The following is a 9,046-nucleotide window of genomic DNA, read 5'->3' as shown; positions in this document are numbered from 1 at the left end:
GCAGTCGTGGCCGAGTGGTTAAGGCGATGGACTAGAAATCCATTGGGGTCTCCCCGCACAGGTTCGAATCCTGTCGACTGCGCATTTTTTGTTTGTTAAACCTTTAATTATATACAGCCGCTTTTCGCAGGGATGGGGAAAATGGCGGTTTAAAGAAACACGATAATGCCGTAGCGCTGTTGCAGCTAGCACATCAGTTAGCATGAGCATACCTAGCCGTAAGAAGTCTGGTGCGGCGTGTTACTTTCATGTGCACTATAATAACAAGCCCTATTTTCTTTTCCTTTTTTCCACGAAATTAACGAGAATAGCCGTAACCAGGGAAAGCCTTTGCACCTTGGGACCAGAAATATCATTGCAGAGACACAGAATGCATTCCGAGGACAGTGGTTTTCGCGATTTAAATAATAAAAGTAAGTAGCGCGCGAATGTGACAAAAGACAATTGATACGTACGTTTAACACACTTCTTAAATCCGCCCGAATCCTTGGCCGATCGTTATGGACCACATAGTAACGTAACATAGTAGTTGACGCGGTAGGATTTACGTAATGAACTATATAAATCAGATAAGACGTAGTTTTTAACGTCCACAAACACGGTGTGCTTATTTCGCATCTTATTTCGAACCAAAATTTTTTTCTTCAGTGGGTAATACCTCGCTTTAAGCGTGCCTTATTTTTCTTTTTTCGCCCTTTTTTTGTCAGTGAATATTTAGTTCTCCAATTTTGTTGACACTGACACGTTCTGCGTTTCAATGCTGTAGTATCACCCTGTACACGGGATAAGAAAGTTTCCCAGAACTGGTCCGGCAAGCGCGCAACGCCACTCAGTGTAATTTAATTCTGAAGAAGTTACGAGCGACTGCATTGGATATTCAGGCACAAACAGAGTACTTTATTCTACTATTACGCGGTACAAAATTATAACGAACAATGCAGGAGCGCACTGCAGTGGGAAAATGTGGAGAAAGTGTAAAAAGAAAGCAAACAAACTATGTATATAAAAAATTTAGCAGAGCGTGGTTTCGATCCACGGACCTCTGGGTTATGGGCCCAGCACGCTTCCACTGCGCCACTCTGCTGAGTACGGCTCGTTTAATATGTAGCAGCAATTTGTCGTTCATGCAGATCGCACATGCTCACGCCAGGACGACGTGAACCGGTCGCTAATGGCGTTCGCATGCGGCTGCGTCATTAGAAGAAGAAGAAAAAAAGAAAAACAAAAAGGTTGCGGAAGCATATTGCCAGCCTCGGCGAGCAACCTGTGACAGCTGTTCTTGTAATAAAGCTTCCTGCCCATGGGGGGGGGGGGGGGGGAGGGGGTTTACGACTGTGACCTTGGCATCTATCCAGTAAAATTTAGCACGTTTTCATTTTTCTCTAACTGTTGCCTTCAACTTGCAGATTTCCCGTAGGAATAGAGGATGTGTCTGTTAATAAATAACTGTCGCTTAATTCCTGCCTACATAATTCTGCAATCCACTTGAAGAAAGTATTGTTAGTAGGATTCGAAGGGGGTTCCTTATTATTTTTTTCGCTAGCATAACATAACAATGTCGAGGTGTCAGACTTCCCGAAGGGTCAATCTACTAATTCACAGAATCAAGTTTACTATTACAAAGAGAATCTGTATTTAAAATAAAAGAATATTTGATAAAATAACTAAAGCTTTTCCCGTGCTAGTTGAACATATAATAAAGGCGTTTGATTCAGTAAATCATGATGTGCTGACTCATTTCAATGCAAAGCATACTTCGTGCTCGACGTCACCTTTATCATATTTTCTATTGATCTGTATGTCGGCCGTGAAATGCATTCCTTATTTATTTACGTCCACAGAGATCTGATGCGTGATTACTTTGATATCCATAATTTTTTTCCCTTTTTATTTGCGATAAATGAATTCCTGGGGCTCGAAGCTGTAAAGAAGTACTGGCAAACTGACAGCCAGCCTAAATAATTTGCTCTCAGACACTTTCTACAAAGCAGTTTTGGTTTCGTTTCACAGGAAGTGTATGTAACCATGTCGTCATGCAGAAGGTGGTCATTTGGGAGCAGGACGTCACGAGGTTTGGGTGCTTGCCCCGACTCGCTCGACTTGTGTAGGGCAATGACGTTCTGTGTAACTAAAGATCTCGTTTCCTACACAGTTTCACAGCAGGTGAGCTGTTCAGAAAGAGGCTCGGTGATGCTCTCTGCACACTTCGTGATTGGTCGGACGCAAACAGCAGCATTGTCGATTGCTCTTTTAAATTATTACGGTCACTCAAGCGCTACCACCTAACAGAAGAAATTAGATTCTAGGGTTCTACGTGCGTAAACCACCATTTGATTGTGAGGCACCTCGTATAGTGAGGGACTCGAGATCGACCACCCGTGGAGTTCTTTAGCGTGTATATATATATATATATATATATATATATACGCACGGGGCACGCGCGCTTTTGCGTTTCAACCCCATAGAAATGCGGCCACCGGCATTCGAACCCACGACCTCGGACTTATACCAGCGCAACGCCATAGCCACGACGGCAACACGTCGGGTGCACTACAACTTCGTTATAATGGTAGTGAAGTTGCGAACCCATTTAAATGCCTTGGGATTGTGTTCGGGTCGCATGCTTTAGATGGACAGAAAAGTGTCACTCAGATCCAGCTAACAGTGACACCAGGTAACACATTGGGTTGCGTTTCTTACTGTGATCGTCGTTATGAATTGCCACTTAAACTGATCTATCATACTGTTTTCGAAGAATGCGTGAATTAATGTCACGTTGTGTGAAACAGCCATTTTCCAAGCTGTCGTAACAGTTTGAATGCTTGAAAAGGGAGCGAACAGACTAGCTGCGTGCTGCAGCTATTTGCAGGATCCATGCGCGGAAATATTTTCTACAGCAGAATCATCGTCACATCGAGCTTCTCTTGGATGCAGATTATATGCATTCGCATATTTTGTTCACGTGTGTCTGCAAATTTGAGAGCTGTTTTCATACTTACTCGTAAATATAAACCTTGTTTAAAGGGAAACGAAAGACAAATATTAAACCATTTTATGGCTATATGTTATCAAAACATTATTTCATTTAATTTCACAGCAAATGATTGATTATACTAGGATAGAAAAGAAAGGTTAAGCTGGCATTTTTTAAAATTTCGCGACGCGATACAGTACCGGTACATCGGGGCGACGTCGTGAATTTCAAACTATTTCCCCGCATTTGGGTCTTTGTGGCGCAGTAAAGCTTATTCGAATTCACTAATTTCAGTCTATCACTCGTTTAGAATACGACGCAGTCTTTCTTTATTGATAAACAATAAGTTAGGTCCTAGGAGACACCATCGTAATTCATGACGTCACGGCAAAGTATGCGTACTTACAGAGGAAGAATGCAGGTATACAGGATCACTAACGTGACAAAATGCTGAGAAATTGCGCAAGGTTGTCCAGGGTTGCCCGAGGCCTATGCTAATACATAACCTGGTTCCAATTCACAAGTAGTGGTATCAACACGCTCGGAAACGTGTAGCGGAAAGCGGTTAGATTTATCTATAACTGTTATCATCGCACGGATAAGCCGACAGAATTGTTATGTCGTGCAGGATTACCCACACTCCAAAGTCGTGCCAAACTTCATCGCCTATACTTTTCATATTTGATACTGCACAACTGCTTTGAGATAGACCACACATGATACATTTAAACTAAACAAGACAAACGTAGACGTCAGGCGCACGATCTCACCACTTCAAGAATATTCGTGCAACAAAACACATTTTATTATTATTTTTTTCTGCCCTAGATCCATGCGAGAATGGAATGGTATCGACTGTGTTATAGTAAAACAGCATATAATAGATGACTTTCTAGAACTAGTACAAAGAAGAGTTTAGTTTACATATACTGATGAGCTTGTAAGCGTATCGTATTTATGTATTTCCTATCCTTGTATACGAATTTTTTCCTAGTGACGTACCTCTAACCATTATATTTGCGTTTACTGTTGTATTTGTTTTCCAACTTATAAGGTTGTTTACGCCTGTATTATGCGAACTACTACGCTAACACTAGTACTACGGATTATGCATGTCATCTCTTGGTTCTTTTTTGTTTGAATTTTAGCCAACTGTTATCTTACCTGCCTGAGTTACTGCTTTTATGTGTATGCTAAATACAAAGCCCCACTCCTGTAATAACCACGGCACAGGATTAACAACATGAAGAATTAAATAAATACAATAATGAAAAAAAAATGTAGCAGAGCGTGGTTTCGATCCACGGACCTCTGGGTTATGGGCCCAGCACGCTTCCACTGCGCCACTCTGCTGAAACGAGTAAATGCGAGTTCTAGTAGCTATTTGATCACCGATCACATAGGGGCGTCTCCATACAAAATGTCAGGGGCTTGTTTGGTGCTTTAGACGCGTAATTTACAAATACGGCTAAACTAATTTTTAAAGAGGTTCTAAGAAACGCTAATTGAGTTATACCGCTAAATTATTATTTACAGTATACTTATTTTCGTGTGAGACGCCCTTCAGCTCACTCAGGGCGGCGGGGGGGGGGAGGTCGTAGAACCTTACTAGCTGTATCTTAAGTTGACATGCAAGCTTTGAAATGATTGAATAAATGTCACTTGTATATTCCCTTACGTCATTTCTGTACCCTAGTGGCCGTACAACCTACTGCTGCACGCACAAGACGTTTCATGTAACCCACTGCTTACACTTTCACTTTCACTTTATTTCCTTAAAGACCCCTCTTCGGGGTATTACATAAGGGGTGGGTTACAAAGAATACTACTGCTACCTTTCTTGCGTTTACTAGGCTGAAAAGGATTTGTCATTAACAAAGAAAAAGCAGGCGAAACTTTCCTGTGTTGGATTTCGTGCCGTCATCACAACACTAATAAAGTTTTTCATCCATCCATCCATCCATCACAACACCGCCAGTTCAGTGTGACATCGCGGATTTCTTTTGTCACTTCTTTTATCAGAGGCGTTTCGCGTGCAGGAAAACGTGTCGAATTTCGCTATACGGTATTGAGTCAGCAGACGCGTCAAAATCCACGACGTCATGGCGTGCACAGTGTGGGAAATTTCAGGGTGGAATTGCCGCCAGTTTAGTGCAAATGGTTATGGGCGGCTCGGCACACCAGCAGAATCCAGTTTGGTGCGTGCGTCGTTTCTTGTGCGTTTGGGTGTGACGTGGTGCCCGCTGACGTCAAATACCGCACCTCTGCTGGGGGGTTTCTATAGTGTTTCAATACTTCCTTTCATCGGCAAGGGGATAACCAGTTTAAGTTAAGCGCAGTGCAGTGGCGTGAAGTTGTGCCCGCTGAAGTCAAGTGCCGCACCTTTGAGTTGTCTATCAAATCATCCGAAGGAATGGATCTGTGCTCTCAAGACTATAGGAGACCTCCTCGCTTACCAGAGAGACGCCTTTTTAAAGAAATACAGAGGGCGTCCGCCCTGAGGAGGACAATGAATTCGCCGCCTAAGGGACTAGGGACATTTTAGGCACGCCGATGCTATACAAGAGGCACCGCCATGTGCAGTTTCTTTTATCGCATTCTTCCTTCACTCAACACATGAAATAATTGTTAAGTTTCCGCAAAAGCTGAATCTAGCCTCTGCCCGGCCACCTGGTCTTTTGATGCCTATGACAGTTAAAACCCCACCACTCAAGCGTGGATGGAGGGGCTTTAATGACAGCCATCCCTCGGTTATCATCGGTCGCCAGCCATGCACATCGTATAACGTCGAACGGCAAACGCAAGGTAAGAGGGTCCGACGTCGTAACAACATGATATCTATAAACGAGCTTCGTGCAATGCACGTAGATATGTGTGATGTTGCCTGATATTCACATTCACTTCATTTCAACACCATTGATGTCGAGGTGCTAAAGTGTTAAGACTCTCCGAATATCAAATGGCTACAGATTTTCTAATTTGTGTTAGGACTTGACGAAGACGCATAAGAAACAGCGCGAAAGGTAACATTCTATATAAGCGATTTGTAGATGTTAAACCAATACAATGCAAGCTACGGATGTCTGAGCAATAAAAGCAGAAAGGTACATTAAATTCATGCAAAGAAATCCATGTTGCCAATTACGTTATAGCAGGTAGATGTAATTCGCGAATTATTTATTTCTCCTAGACACAAGCGTTGTTGATTGTTAGAGGTCGATTAGTTTCAATATACATCCTGAAAACGGATAGTACGCTTCTGTAAACTGCGTCTGTCAGAGAATCTAAAGCACACATTTTATATGCGAGTTTATAACTTGAATTTGTTACAATGCTTAGGAGTGTTTTGCGAAAATCTTACTCACAAATTAATGGCATATTTCAGAGTGGTGTGTAATACACCAATTTCGTTCGCTTTAGATGTGCTATTAGGTGCATTTTGCAGAATTGTGTTATAGAGTTTTACTGCATAGCTATAAGAGTTGTTGGCTCGCAACGCGAATAATTGAAACACAAAATACATATATATGCCGGTAGCCCTTCCTACATACAATCGCTTAAAAACAACGAAAAAAAGAATCCACCGACGATTACGATACTCGATCCCTAATGTGAAATTTGAGCGCAGCTGCATGCTTGTTTTAATTTCACGATATAGAGGCTGGCGCGGACAATGGGTCTCGCGCTGCACATTGCAAACGGAGCGGAGTGTGGCGCGATTGCTTCGCTAATCGTTTAGTTAATCGGAAGATTGCGAGACGCAGCGCGTGGGTGACGCGTGGGCGCGATTAACAGCAGCCGCCGCAGACAGACTTCCGCTCATGCAGCGCTTTCTTATTATGGTATCGGAACAGACGACGCGCGCTGCTCTAGCGCGATCTCGTAGCCATAGCCACTGCAAAACCTGTTTTGCACGGTACTGCGCTTTTCTACTCATGATTTCGTCATACCCATCTCTTTCGCTTTTCGCCGAAGTGCAAATCTTCGAAAGCGTATCCGGAGCTGAAAAAAAAACAGATCTTACCCAATACCAGCTGCCTACGATCTTCAATCCATAGGAGAGTTTGTGTACATAAGTTAGTCCTCTGGAACTTGCGTCGGTACTTATTCGTTGTGCCATGAGTCTCAACCACCGAGATTAATCTGTGGCATGTTATTTTGATTATGTGTTCGAGGTAACCTGCGCCTTCGAGCCTTGCGCCCTAGACTTGAAAACAGCTCTGGGTGCTGTGCATACAACACTTGAATACAGCTGCTCGCATTGTCAACGAGGCTACGCCATTCTAACTTTTGAATGGTTGGAGCGATAACTCAGCAAAGGTTTCTTCGTTCTTGGATGACGAAGTCAACATACCTGCTCGTTCCCGAAATGCAATCTTAAGTCTAAGAACTGCAGTTGGTTGTCTTTGGTCATTTCTACTCCGATAGTGAGTAATGGACCTTGTTCTCGAAAGATTTTTAGCACATTCATCACTTTACTATTACAACTGTCCTTTTCAAGAAAAGCCAACTAGTCATCGGCGTATCTCATTATTTTAGCCGCAAATCGGGCTGCATACCGTGTGATATGTAGGATGGGCTACCAGCATATATATTTTGTGTTTCCTTTCAATAAGTTCAATTGTGAATTGGCACTTGTCCGCGTCAAATTTTTTATGCCTGTTCCGTCTTCAGCTGCACAGTTCAAAATGCAATCGTGCCAACTTGCCCAGCTGTCCATACTTTTTTTATTAGAACCTTGGGGGCAGTTGTATATATGAAAAATGTGGAAGCAGTTACATTTTAATGTATTGTCATTTTTTTTTTAGATTTCGAGAATGGCACTTGGAGATATTCATCACCGAATTTCTCTGCTCAATCCAGGCAACCGAGCGCACTGGCGGTGCAGAAAAGGCAGCGTCAGTATTACGTTAGACGGAAACACCCCGCGACGAAGTACGTGAAGAAGTTTGAAGATGGCAGGTCCAGGGCAGATGTTGGCCAAGCAAGATGTGCTGTATCAGTATCTTCCGCGATTGGCCGCAGCGTTCATTTTCATTTTCGCGCATTTCTTGACGAGGCGTTTCTATCTGCTATAACAGCCTTTTCAGCGCGCCCAGCCAGAATCACTTAGATATATCACCTAGATAGCCACCTATGTGATTACGGCCCAGCGCGCGCGCGCGCGCGCACGCACACGCACACGCACACACACACACACACACACACACACACACACACACACACACACACACACACACACACAAGAAAAAAAGACCTGCCCGTAAGGTTCTAAAAATGAAATTCTGCGGTTTTACGTGCCAGAAACCACTTTCTGATTATGAGGCACGCTGTAATGGAGGACTCCGGAAATTTTGACCATCTGGAGTTCAGTAAAGTGCACCTAAACCTAAAAACACGGGTGTTTTCGCATTCTGCCTCCATCGAAATGCGGCCGCCGTTGTCGGGATTCGATCCCGCGACCTCGTGCTCAGCAACCTAACACCATAGCCACTGAGCAACCAGGACGGGTGCTCGCAAGGTTCTAATAATACATTAAGGAATTAAATTTTTTTTTGAAACCTGGTTATTCGCAGCAAAGTATGCCCTGCTTGCCTAATAAGCTTTAACTATATACCTAGCAAAAATGCCCTGTTCAAACACACAACCTGTTTGTATTTTTATATGATCCCACGATATTGCTGGATATGCGGAATATGTGTCGTATAAAATTTTTTCCCAAGAGTGCTCTCATTTTGTTTTTGAAACTTAGTCACAAATCAAAATTCTGTTTCCTGAAGTTGCCAGAATGGAACCTATTGAAATTCAAATCGGAACCTATGCAACTTCAAATCGGTCCAGCGCTAGCCTAATGAGAGCATTTCTGCGTTTGACATGTATTTAAACAGAGACTTTATTGCTGAACCCGCATCCGGAAGTTCTTTTACTCTGCATGTAAGAATCTGGGACAGAAGAACTGAAAGCTGGGTGAGGTGGTACCTATTTATATTCATAGTTTGCACATGGAACGCCGAATGAAATGTTCGTCTTCACAGCTAGTTCACTCCGTTTTCAAATAAACTAGATTTATTT

At 42.9% G+C, this 9,046-nt stretch overlaps 3 non-coding genes across 3 annotated transcripts; 1 reads left to right on the top strand and 2 right to left on the bottom strand.

Moving 5' to 3' along the window:
- Window positions 1-82, top strand: TRNAS-AGA (transfer RNA serine (anticodon AGA)). Its single transcript has one exon. It is a non-coding gene; the product is annotated as a tRNA-Ser (tRNA).
- A 930-nt stretch (window positions 83-1,012) lies between these two features.
- Window positions 1,013-1,084, bottom strand: TRNAM-CAU (transfer RNA methionine (anticodon CAU)). The gene has a single exon. It is a non-coding gene; the product is annotated as a tRNA-Met (tRNA).
- A 3,171-nt stretch (window positions 1,085-4,255) lies between these two features.
- TRNAM-CAU (transfer RNA methionine (anticodon CAU)) lies at window positions 4,256-4,327 on the bottom strand. The gene has a single exon. It is a non-coding gene; the product is annotated as a tRNA-Met (tRNA).
- Between the last annotated feature and the right edge of the window lie 4,719 nt (window positions 4,328-9,046).

This window comes from Dermacentor andersoni, chromosome 6 (assembly GCF_023375885.2).
Source record: "Dermacentor andersoni chromosome 6, qqDerAnde1_hic_scaffold, whole genome shotgun sequence".
NCBI classification, from domain to species: domain Eukaryota; kingdom Metazoa; phylum Arthropoda; class Arachnida; order Ixodida; family Ixodidae; genus Dermacentor; species Dermacentor andersoni.
The sequence above is the reverse complement of the archived record's forward strand: the minus strand, read 5'-3'. Positions and strand labels throughout refer to the sequence as shown.